General features: G+C 30.7%; 1 long non-coding RNA gene across 1 annotated transcript; it reads left to right on the top strand.

The window, feature by feature from the left end:
• The first annotated feature begins 3,911 nt into the window (after nucleotides 1-3,911).
• Nucleotides 3,912-5,630, top strand: LOC139907051 (uncharacterized). Its single transcript, XR_011783364.1, has 2 exons — nucleotides 3,912-4,043; nucleotides 5,461-5,630. It is a non-coding gene; the product is annotated as an uncharacterized lncRNA (long non-coding RNA).
• The last annotated feature ends 6,611 nt before the right edge of the window (nucleotides 5,631-12,241 follow it).

Below are 12,241 nucleotides of genomic sequence, written 5' to 3'. Positions count from 1 at the left end.
TGTAAGCTTTTTTCCCCTTTCATATTAAGGAAAAAGTGAGCTATTTCTATCTATTTTGATGTTGAAATGGATTTACAAATAAGGACTTAAGCCTTACTATCTATCAAAAATTTATCTATCTAACACTAAAACATATTAATAATAATAATAAATAGGTAAACTTTGAGGCCCAATATGATGATATAAAAGGCCCAAAATCAAATAATGACAAAAAAAAAATGTTGCTTGAAATCTTCAGAGTTATATTTTTTTCATTTAAAAAAAAAATATGAATACTTAAGGAATATATATTTTTTGGTCTATAACAGCCTCTCTGGGATTATTTGGATCTACAAATGATGTATAATTGCCCACTGTTTCATTCCTAATGAAATATATGTTTCGGTTTATTTCTTAAAAATAAATAAATTATATTGCTAATGCCGACAAATTGACAAGTTTTACTGTACTAAGTTACCAAAGATGCAGTAAAGTATTCACTTACAAACTTTAGGCCAATCATTTCACCCAGTTGCTAAAGTACACCCAAGAAAAAATTAGATAAATACATAGAAACTGCCTGATGTACAAAAATAGCCACAAGGACCCCCTTAATCCAATAAAAACCAGACAGGATCTCAAATTGTAAAAGTTAAAAGGATGTTGGAATTTCTGTCAAAAAATTATTTTCTTCTGATAGGAACTTTGATTTAAGCTTGATTTTTTTCATATTTGATAATGTTTTTATACATAATTATTGTTTAAAAATCTTCTGAGTTTTTCTGAATTGTCCTCGGAGTAGAATTATGGATCGACAACGAAGTAATTTCTGCATATATCATTGCTAGACATCAACTGGAGTTCGTGTCTATTTCCTTAATCTTATAGATGCTCGTTGCTAATTTAATGAAACTTCATGACAGTTAAGCTGCTTTCTTTTCAAATACTCTTCAAATTGTGTCAAGATTTTTTACCACAATAATCCAGATAATATTAGCACTCAAATGAGCTTCAACTCAATAAAATCTGTTAGTTCATTGTTGAGATGGATACCAAGAGGCAAAGTATAGCCGATTTTATTCGCACGCAGCATAGACACACGACAAGAAAAACTGGACCATGGACTCGTCGACAAGCTACAAGAAAGACCGCTACCTCACCTACGTGCTTGATGAGATTCTGCCGGTCAACCAGACTAAGTTCCCATCCCCTGCAATGATGCTGGGAATCGTGGCATCAGATGGGAAGAGGATGCCCCTGTATTTGTTCCCGGAAGGCCTGAAAATCGGAGTCAAGGAGTCCCAGGACGTTCTCAAGTCTTGTTCATATGTTTGAGTTAAGGTAGAATACTAGAAACTTTCATGGTCGATAAGAGCCTTCAAAAGTGACCCCTCAGATCCCCTCTGTCACTACCAAAAAATAAGTTTCCCAAGTGTTCGTATTTGCTTTATCAGCTCTTTAAATCATATTCAAAAAATAAAAAAATAATATAAACTTTGATTTCTTGATAGAATTTGTAAGTACCATTGGAACGGAACGCATAAATCTCATTTTTAGCATTCATCGTTAAAAAAAAATAGCTCTGTTTAGCTTTCTATTCATTGAACATTTGTGTTCCGTTCAGAAGTTTGCGAGGTATGATTAAAAAAAAAAAAATTCTTACTATGTGTACGGGGACATACTCTTTTGTATTTTTAAATTTTTGGTTGGATGAAGTTTTATCAAAGTTTAATGTATATTTGCGGTAATACTAGACATTAATTTGAGTTATTTGGCATTGACGATTAGGCAAACTTTATTTTAATATTATAGATTTTCTTTATCAATATTGAAGACACCCAGACGTAAGTACTCAATACTTCAGGACTGTTTTTTAAGTAATTTTTGCTTTTACTAGTAAATTTAATATTTAATTTTTTCTTGCTAAAAATATAATATTTGAAATTTAATGTAATTTAAAAAAAAAAATTATTTTCTTTGAATACCTATATATTTTTGAATTTTTCTCCTAAAATTTAATATTATAATTTTTTTCAAAAATTTTATATTAAAAATTTAATTTATAAATCTTTTACAATTTTTTTTTTTTTTAGAAAAAACGGGGATTTTTGAAAGTTTTTTCAGAAAAATTTAATATTTGAAATTTCTTTCCAAAAAAATTAATTTTTTGTAAACAGTTCTGTAGTTTATAAATTTTTATCTAAAGAATTTAATTTCTTGCAAGTACTTGTAGATTTTTGAAAAAATTTTAAATGACAAATTGTAAATTTGAATTGTTTTTCAAAAAATTTAATATTTGAAATCTTTTTTTCTCAAAAAAAAAAATTTTTGGATTAATTTTTTTCGAAAAAATTCATAAAACCAACCCCTCCATCTAAAATATAATCCTGTGGACGCCTGGATAGCAAAATTGTATTTTTCAACTATTATTTAAAATATTAAAGAATCAGCATTGCTAATTTTTACTAGAACGGCATAGAAATTGTCCCATCACTAATTTATGATTTGTGAGATAACAACAGAAGTGAGTCATTCAAGAGCTGATGAATTCCTCCTTGGAAAAAATTCAAGAATGTACGAACATATAAATATCCTCAAAATTATTCATACCCTTGTAATTTTTTATTTTTGTGATGAAACTAAGGGATTTTTGTTCAAGTTTGTTTATGAGTTATTAGCAGTAGTACTCGGCATTGCCCAAAGTAACTAGGCGTTGGCTAAAATACACATTTCACTCTAATAATATTTAAGAAAACTCCCCAAGAAATCCTTAGTGTAAGTTTCCTTTTTTCATGTGCACACTCACACGTAACTACTCGATACTTTTATCCATTCATATGACGTCATCTCTCCTCAAAATTGAAAGAAGAATTCATAAAACGACTTTGAGTAAAACCACATCCGCCTAAAGGACTCAAAGGAAAAAATGGAACATCAGTAGAGAAGAGCATGATTTTTACCTCTCTTTGCTGATTGGCTTAAAATTGTCATCTGCATAAGGTCTATTTTAAAGGTATTGAAGGCAATTTATCTACTACTATGTGGACTTAATTTAATTATTTATCTTAATTAACCAATACTAGATGGTAACTTTTAGTGCAGTGTATAGTAATAATAGATCAACTTTGAGTAAAACGTGTCTAGGCTTATCACCCATAAAAATGTTTAATTTTCCAAAAAGGCATCAATCGAATTGATAAAGGATATTGCCCCATATTTAAAACTCTTTGATCTAAAAGGTCATACCAGACAATCGTTATGCCTCTGTATCAAGGTCGTCTTCGAAAATATATTGATTACAGCCGAGAAGGGATTTTGCAACCTTATTAAAAATCCATAATTTAAGAAATATAACCAAAATCCTGCAAGATCTAATTGAAAAATCAAAAATATCCATAACCGATGGTCATAATATTTAGAGAAAAATTATCCGAAAATATTGCCAAATTCTTGTCAAGATGCACCCAAAACTTTTGCAAAAGAGACTAACATAGAAAGGAGGAATGAGGAACTATGTTCGGGCTAGTAAAGAACAATGTCTTTACTATTGGCTACATTTTATTATCACGAATTATTTAAATGTATTATTTATTAATAATATTATTTAAGTTTACTGTACAAAAATTCACTAAGTATTTAATATTTAAAAATTAAATTCAGTTCTTTTGGAACTTTATACATATTTATTTTGAAAAAAATAAATTTTAAATTGAATTCTTTAATAAAGATAATAAAACAAAATATTAACAACCTTTACATTCCCTAAGCCTTTTGCTTAGTGAGATCTGATGCAAGAACTCCTTACAAAACGTTAATAAATTACCAACATTAACAAGTTTATCAATAATTTTGAGGACAAGCGTAAATATTTTTCTAAATTGTTAAGTGTGAATAGTAACAGAAATATCATGACGTCAAGGAGGATTCGATTAAGTAATGAAAAGTGAAGTTCTTGACTGTAGTTTATATATAACTAGTATTGTATCGATTCTAATGGAAGACTGATGACCGTGGTCCAGTTCATTCTGTTCCCATCCAGTCCTACTTCTGAGTCCTAAAAAAAGGTAAATTGATCCCTCGTTGGAAGTATTTTTGAACTATATACCGGGTGTTTCATTGAAATCTGAACACTTACTAATTCAATAATTAATGAAGGTTGAATGATTGAAATTAATTCATATTTCGATATTTTACAGTAGGGATTCTCAACCTTTTTTTAGGGATGTACCACTTGTAAAATATTTATTACACCCAAGTACCCCTTACCAGTGCACAAAGTATTTAAAGCTTTAGAGACAGGGGCATCCGCAATATTTTTGAGGGGTGCTTGGTTTTTGGTGTTTTTTAAAAAATAAATCGAAATATTGAATTTTTTTAGAAAAAAATTTCAAAAATAAATTTTTACGATTTTTTTTTCAAAAATCCTTTGTTATTCTTAAAAAATTTAATTTTTGGAAAAAAGTTTGTAAAAATTCTTAACAATTCAGCAAAAAATTAAAAATTTTAGAATTTTTTTCAAAAATCCTTAGCTATTCACAAAAAACTATTTTTTTTTGGAAAAAAATTCATTGTTATTCTAAAAAAAATTAAACTAATTAGATTAATTCATATTCTCATATATTAAAGCCTAAACAATTACATAGTTACAGCGAAGAAAAAAAACCTGAACTTTTTAGCTTAAGTACAAGTCGTGATTCACGAATTTTCATTCGCGCACTCATTGACACTGGAAAAGGCAGAATGAAAGGTACTCAAGCTTTGGGCCGCATTGATGAAACAATGAGAACAATTACTACCACAAAACACCCTGCCTCCCCCATGTCATTGGGCTTTGTAACCCTCTGACGTCAAGGTATCCCCTCTAACGTAGCTCCTGGTCGGGTACGACTATGTAACTGCCTTGGAAGAGAAAGTTTTGTTGTGGTTGACGGCAAACTATTCTGATGGAAATATAGTTTTACAACAGGATGTTTCACCTACAATATTCCCTTCTGCGCCAAACACTTTTGGGCCCCTTAAAGCCCTGATACTAACCCCTCGACTGCACTTTTTGGCTTCATGTCCAGGGAAAGGCCTGCAGCCTCTGTCATCCAAATGCCTTCAGAACAACTATGATCAGTAAAGGGACACCAGGTCAGATGACAATATTTGGAGCAGGTGACAGGCCATCCACCTCCACTTGGAAGCCATCATTGCCGCTAAGGTCGGCAACATTAATGATTAAGAGAGCACAGACACACTTCGATTTAAAGTATTAATTTTCTTGAAATTCTATTGTTTATTAACAAATTATATCTTGTTGTAGTTTCAATTCAAAGTGTTCATATTTTAATGGACCACTCGGTAACTAAGTAAAAAGATAATATGTTCATATTCTATTGCATGAAAATAAAAACCAGAATATTTTTTGATAAATATGTGCATTGCTCTTAATATATATCTCATATATTATTTGGTTTAATAAACCATGAGTATTTTCAGGAAACATTCCAAGGAAAGACAGCTAAAGACCGGTCCCAAAGACCAACATTCCTATTGACCAATAAGATCGGTGCTAATACTGGATTGCATTAAGAAGGATTGACACATCTCTATATACCTAATATATATATATACAATATATAATATGAATTATACGCAGAGAAAAATAGTAACTACGTATTAATTTTTTTTATTGTAATAGACTAAGTCGTAGAAAGAAAAAAGGTTCAATGAGGCCAAAAAGGGAGGAAAAAAAGTGGCTGAGAAAACAGTTATTTTTAGAGTTAGATTCGAGGAGTTGTACTACAACTAGAAACACTTCGCATTTACTCCTATAAAGAAGTGAATCCTCTTCATTCAATAATATCAATACTGGAGTGAAAGAAATGATCTTCAAACAAACACATTTTGTTTATCAACTTTTTTCGAATTTCGATTACGGATAGTTCGGAAAAGTTTGGATTTGATCAGGAAATAATTGATGCTAAATTTCGTTTTCCTACGATGTCATCTTTTGGTAGCACATCACGTTCAATGTTTGAATTGAAACACGTTTTCAATTCTTTAACACAGTATTGATCCTTATTTTACATTAATTAATGAAAATAAGCATTATTCTATCCTATAAAAAAGATTAATACATTTTTTTTTTTTTTTTAAAGATAGAATAACAGAAAATTGGATCTTTCCTATCTGAAATTGTAAGAAAATGATGTGCGCTATAGGCGGAGCATCAAATTTCCATTCTTTTATTGTTCCAAAGGACAATTTATAATAATACTTTTTATAGTTTAGAAAAATATCGATCAATATTATTTTATGTAAAATAATTAAAAATATGACAACTTTTCGACACTGCCTGTAATCGAAATTCGAAGAAAGTTGAAAATCAAACTGTTTGATATGCGGGGCTCGAAGATTAAATCTGCGACCTCTTAGGGTCGCCTTGGAACCAAATGATGTCGTCATATCATTTTTTTTTAATGCCACGTAACATACAGACAAAACACATTCATTCTTTCTAATTTCGTCACAATGGAAAAACTATACTCAGATCTACCTGAGATTCAGTTCACAGAGGAGGAACAGAAAAGCGCCGCATTTATGTGTCTAATTAATAATCAAGAACAAATCTGCAACTGAGACATATGTAACATCATTGGACTGACAATTTGTTAGTTCCAGTATACCAGGAAGAAACTGAATGATTCGAATAACTCTCGGAAGCTATTTCGAGATTGCAGAGATTATAGGAGGACTCCAGGAAGGTCAAGTACGCGGAGTTGATCGAGAAATTACACACAATCACTGACCGATCACCGAATAGGTCCTTCGTTTCAAAGGAAATGAACTTGAAGTCAGTGACAAGACAGTTAAATATGTCATATGTTCAACAAGTCTCGTTTTTGGCTTGAGGAGAATTGTTTTTACCTCATAACCGAGCACCAGAGGCTACCAGGCCCTATGTGATCTCTTCTGGCATTTTCTCTTTTTCCACAGATAGTCTCTGAGTGCCCCTCCACCGGAATATTCATAAGAAAAAACTTATAACCGCCTTCACTTAATGAGGACATCCCTCTACTTTCACGATCCTCCAAATAAATAATAGTACAAATATCTCGAAAAAGTCGATATCCCTCCCTTCCAAATTGAATTATATATTCTTTATAGGTAATATAATTTCCTTATTATTAAAAGGTTCGGATAATTGAAATTCAACTACCTGATGTAGCTGTCTCCAATTTTGAGATAGAACGAAAAGTTTTCCCGTACAAACTTATATGATATACCCATAGTTTTAATAATGCATAATTGATTAATTTGACTATAATTATAATATAAAATTCCCTGCACTACTGATATTTGAAATGTAGAAGGTTTTCCTCTTTATACCAATAATTAATTTTCTCCCCCGAAATTTTATAACTGGTAGCTGATATTAACAAGGGTCACATAATCAGAGGTACCATATGTCTCGCTCAAGGTTTCTCCTTGGCCCCTTGCACTAATCCCATCTCTACTTATTATTATAGATTCTAGCTGTAAGCCTCTAAGGAAAGAGCGGACACTCAGTAGAAGAAGACAATGTTGTTTTTTTCCTTTTCGTTGATGATTGGCTTAAATTGGTTCAATAAAGTAATAGAAATGGTTAAATGCAACACAAATTTCCCATTTAATCATTAAAATTTATTTTATCCCCCTCAAAATAATCTCAATTGGATGTGATACACATTTGCGAACGTTTTTTCCAAGTTCTCGATGCATTTTTATGGGCACTTTTTGGCATAGCCTTTAGCTCCTTCCACAAATTTTGTTTAACGAATTCAATCGAATCAAAACGGGTTTCACAGAGTAATCATTTAAATTTGCAGAATAAATAAAAAGTTACTCAGAGCTATATCAGGTGAATATGATGGCTGATCGATGGTATTTATTGCGTGTTTGGGTTTGAATTCGCTTAAGTTGCCACGTTATCGTAATGTAAAATCTACACGTTATTCTTCCATAATTCTGGCTGTTTTTGACGGATTTTCTCACGCCTTAGTACGTCCAAATACTACTCCTTATTGACCGTTTGTTCTTTAGAAACGAATTTATGATGCACCAGACTACAAATATCAAAGAAAATAATGACCATCACTTTGTCTTTTGAAACTTGATCTCACAACACTCCTTGAACGCTTTGTATCACTCATATGCAGAGGTTTTTGATAAAACGGATTCACCAAAAGCTTTTTCTAAGATTTTCAACGCGTCAGCTTATGAAATATCGTTGGCAACACAAAATTTAAGGCAAACTGTTTTATTAATTATTTTATTTTATTTTTTTAAATCGTGAGCACTAGTGGGGTAGACTGACTTATCCAGCTGTTGCAGGTAAACTGGTCTACAGATTGCACTAAAACTTTTCGTCATTATGAAAGGCAGGGCTGCTGACCTAAAAAAAAATGTTTTTAATCCCTTTTACGCAGGCAATTTGAATGATCTATTCCCAGAACTTTTTTGACAGACCTACCATAATATTTTTCTGAAAGAATTTCATTTAATGACGTTTTCTTTGTTTTAAAGAGAGATAGGTTGATCCTATTTATATTTTATTCAATGTGTGTCCCCTGTTTCTCATGACGTCTTTTATGAGGAAATCGTGTCTATAATGGACTATGTATTTGATTACACTATAACAATTTTTTGGCCTTATACTAGAGTTATTTAAAAATATGTAGTCTCTGAAAAAAGTGATTTCTTTTATTTATTAAAAGGTACAAAATTTCCGACCCTCAACCCCACTAAATCCTAGTGCGGACGGTTTGGTACGAAAAACCAAAGTCCTTGCTGTGCTACCGCATCAACTTCAAAGGGTTGGCCTGGGCAGCCTCCTTGACTTCTTTCAGATTCAATTTCATTTTCCTAACAGACCAAAACCTCCTGTCCACCGTATTCAATCGGCAATCGCCATAAACGATTGACCTGGAGATCTCTAACTGCTTTGCAATCTCCATTGGTTCCTTGCCAGCGTTCAAAAGTGTACGGACCGAAATTTGTTGGTCACTTTCAGATAGCATTTTCTTTGCTTCTAAGACACTATAGAGATTTAGTTTTTTTAGGCTTATTTCATTTTTTATTTTTTTATTTTCAGTAATAGTTTTATTTAGTTTTACTGCATTCACATTGTTTCTGTTTTGTTATTCATATAATAATGTTATGGAGGAAATCAGCTACAATCAGCAGTGACAAGGAAGGAGGGGAAAAGAAAATAAGCAAGGACATTTGCTAGGATTACTCCGATGTCAATCACCAATTCTACGCCAAGTCCATCAAGGAATTACAATAATAACTCAACAATAAGTCCTCAGGACTACGCTTCATTTTTTATGAGCACACACGAACGTTCAATCAAGTTTTGAATATAACTGAATCTATTTTGGAAAGGATGTTGACCACTCAGGAATTAAATAATTATGACAACTGCTAAGGAAAAGAACATTCATTCTTCTGACTTCCAATTCCCCCCAAAAAAGCCCACCTAAAATATACAAAGGATTTACATCACTATTCCCTCCCTTCCAATCGAGAATATAAATGGTTTTAGGTCTTTCTTTCCTCCCAAAGGCCCCAAGTGGTTTGTGAATGTTTTATTGTTCAAATATAATGTAATTGATTTAACTTTGTGCATTTTAAATACGTAATATTTTTATATCTAAATACGCATAATACTAAAGTTGACCTTATTTTTCTTATGTATTAATGTTTTTTTTGCACACTTGTGCATATGTTTCTATCACTAAAATATGTAGGTCTCTCCATATATACATATTAGAAACTGCTTTCCTCTTTAAAAGCTGGGAAGTAGGACATAAGATAAAACGTAGAAGGCCAAAGCATGTAGAACGCACAAAACATTAAGTTGAGTTTTTTTGAATATTTTCCTCAAATTTTCGGATTGCCATTTCCTTTTTGTAAGATTTTTTTTTGAGTCGTTAACTCTTTAAAATTTAATATTTTATCAATAGACGTTTCCGACGTTTGTCGGTCATTTTGAGAGCCTAAACAATCAAGTAGTATGTATAATAATGTAAGCCCCTTTTTCATTCAGATTAAGGAACATAGTGAACTATTGGAACATGTCAAAATGGGTACAACAAATAAAAATTATAGGGTTATATTTGGAGGGGAGCTTGGTTTTTAGAAAAATAAAATTATCTATTCAAAGAAATTACATTTTTTGGAAAAAAAACTTTAAAAATTATATTAATTTTTTGTCAAAAAAATTAATATAGTTTTTTTTTTACGAAAATTTCAAAAACCCATAGTTATTTAAACAAAATTAAAGTTTAAAAAAAATTGAGAAATTACATTTTTGAAAAAATCATTTGCGACATTATAAAATTTCAAAAACCAATAGTTATTCAAACAAAATTAAAGTTTTAAAAACAAAAATTGAGAAATTACATTTTTGAAAAATAATTGCAGAAATTACATTAAATTTTTTGGAAAAAAAAATTAAAATAATAAATCTTTTGAAAAAAAAATCAAATATAAAATTATCTGGAGAAAATTTCTCAAAATCAATAGCTATTGAAAGAAAATTAAATTTTTCGGAAAAAAAATTTGAAAAATTAAATTTTTTGGAAAAATAATTTTATTTTTTTTTGACAGATTTTTTTTTGATTTCAAATATTAAATTATCTATTAAAATGTAAAAATTATTTAATGGGGGGGGCTACAGTCCTTCAACCACCCCTTGTGAACGTTCTGCTTTATTTAATTATACCGGGGATAGAAACTTGAACCTTACACACCTTCACTGAAAAAAGAAATTATTTGTCATTCTTTAATTATATATTTAACGAAAATCCTTATTAATCTTTTTCTGATACATATTATATTCAACCGCCATAGGCCTCTTAGATAGCTAGCTTAAACGTTCGGGTGACAAATGCTACAGACTCTTCCCTAAATGTTCGGCCGGAAAGAAAAAGAGAATTGACATCCAGACTATATGCTGGTGACATTCACAAAACAAGGGTGACTGCAGGGGGTGAGCTGAACTCGTCCCCCCAAAGGATTAATATTTAGTATTCGAAATTTTTTTACAAAAAAATTAATTTCTTATGAATAGCTATGGATTTTTTAATTTTTTTTCCAAAAAAAATTACATTATAAAATTAATTTTTGAAATTTTTATCCAAAAATATTAATATTTGGATTTTTTTTTTCAAATATTTTTTAATCTTTGAAATTTAATTTTCGTAAATTTTTTGCAACAAAAATTTCATTTTTTTTATATTAGCTTTGAATTTTTAACTATTTTTTTTTCAAACACCCCCTCCAAATATAATCCAACAGACGTCCTTGAGAAAGCGATGTTGCTAGCAAAGAAGGTCTGAGTAGTTTTTGCAGTCTGAGTGGGGCCCATCTTACTGAAAGATAACGTTGTCATCGGGGAATTTCCATAGAACCAGTGTTAACAACCTGATACCGATTCAATAATAAATATAAAATATAAGAAAGATCACACACAAAAACCATTTTTCCTTTTGTAATTGCTAAAATTAGTTTTTCTTTACATAGATCCCTTCTTTATCGATGGGAAGTGCCTCCCCTATGGTACTTGCCCTGTGTCCACTGTCTGAATTTCGGTTCAAAATAGTATATTAAAAAAAGGACAAGTTTCAGTATTAATATGTATGTGTTTATTTAATGTTTACTTTTCCTCTATCAATTATGATTATTTGTTATTATTGAACAAATTGTTGTTGCCGGGTTCTTACTACCTAGAAGTGAAAACATCTCTCCCGTCGTATCATACCAATTGAATACACTACAGAGTGTTTTAAAAAAAGTATTTCTAACACATATTGAATTGTATTTGAAGGATACATGACAATCATTACTTGTATTATAGAGTAGGGCCAGTGTATTTAGCTTTAAATATATATTTTTTTTAAATATGTATGGATCTCTGAAATTAACATAATAGTATTTGAAAGAATATAAGAGTTCATAAAATTTTTATAATAAGTATTAAAAACACTTGCGAAGAAAACGTGACATACTATAACATTAAATGAATTGGAAGATGAGTTTGCGTTATCATATTATTATTTTTTCTGCTTCCTTTGGAATATTAACAATATTAATAAAGCAAAGTTTGTCTGTATGAACGTATGTCTTAATATATGAAAATAAGTAACCGGGAGTACTGTACCGGGCCGACAGAAAGTCTTGGAGCACTATGAACGTTGGACAATTAATTACACCTAGCGGCTTTAAATGAAAT

Source organism: Lepeophtheirus salmonis, chromosome 13, assembly GCF_016086655.4.
Source record: "Lepeophtheirus salmonis chromosome 13, UVic_Lsal_1.4, whole genome shotgun sequence".
Classification (NCBI taxonomy): Eukaryota; Metazoa; Arthropoda; class Copepoda; order Siphonostomatoida; family Caligidae; genus Lepeophtheirus; species Lepeophtheirus salmonis.
Note: the sequence above shows the minus strand (reverse complement) of the source record. Positions and strands in the feature narration are given on the sequence as shown.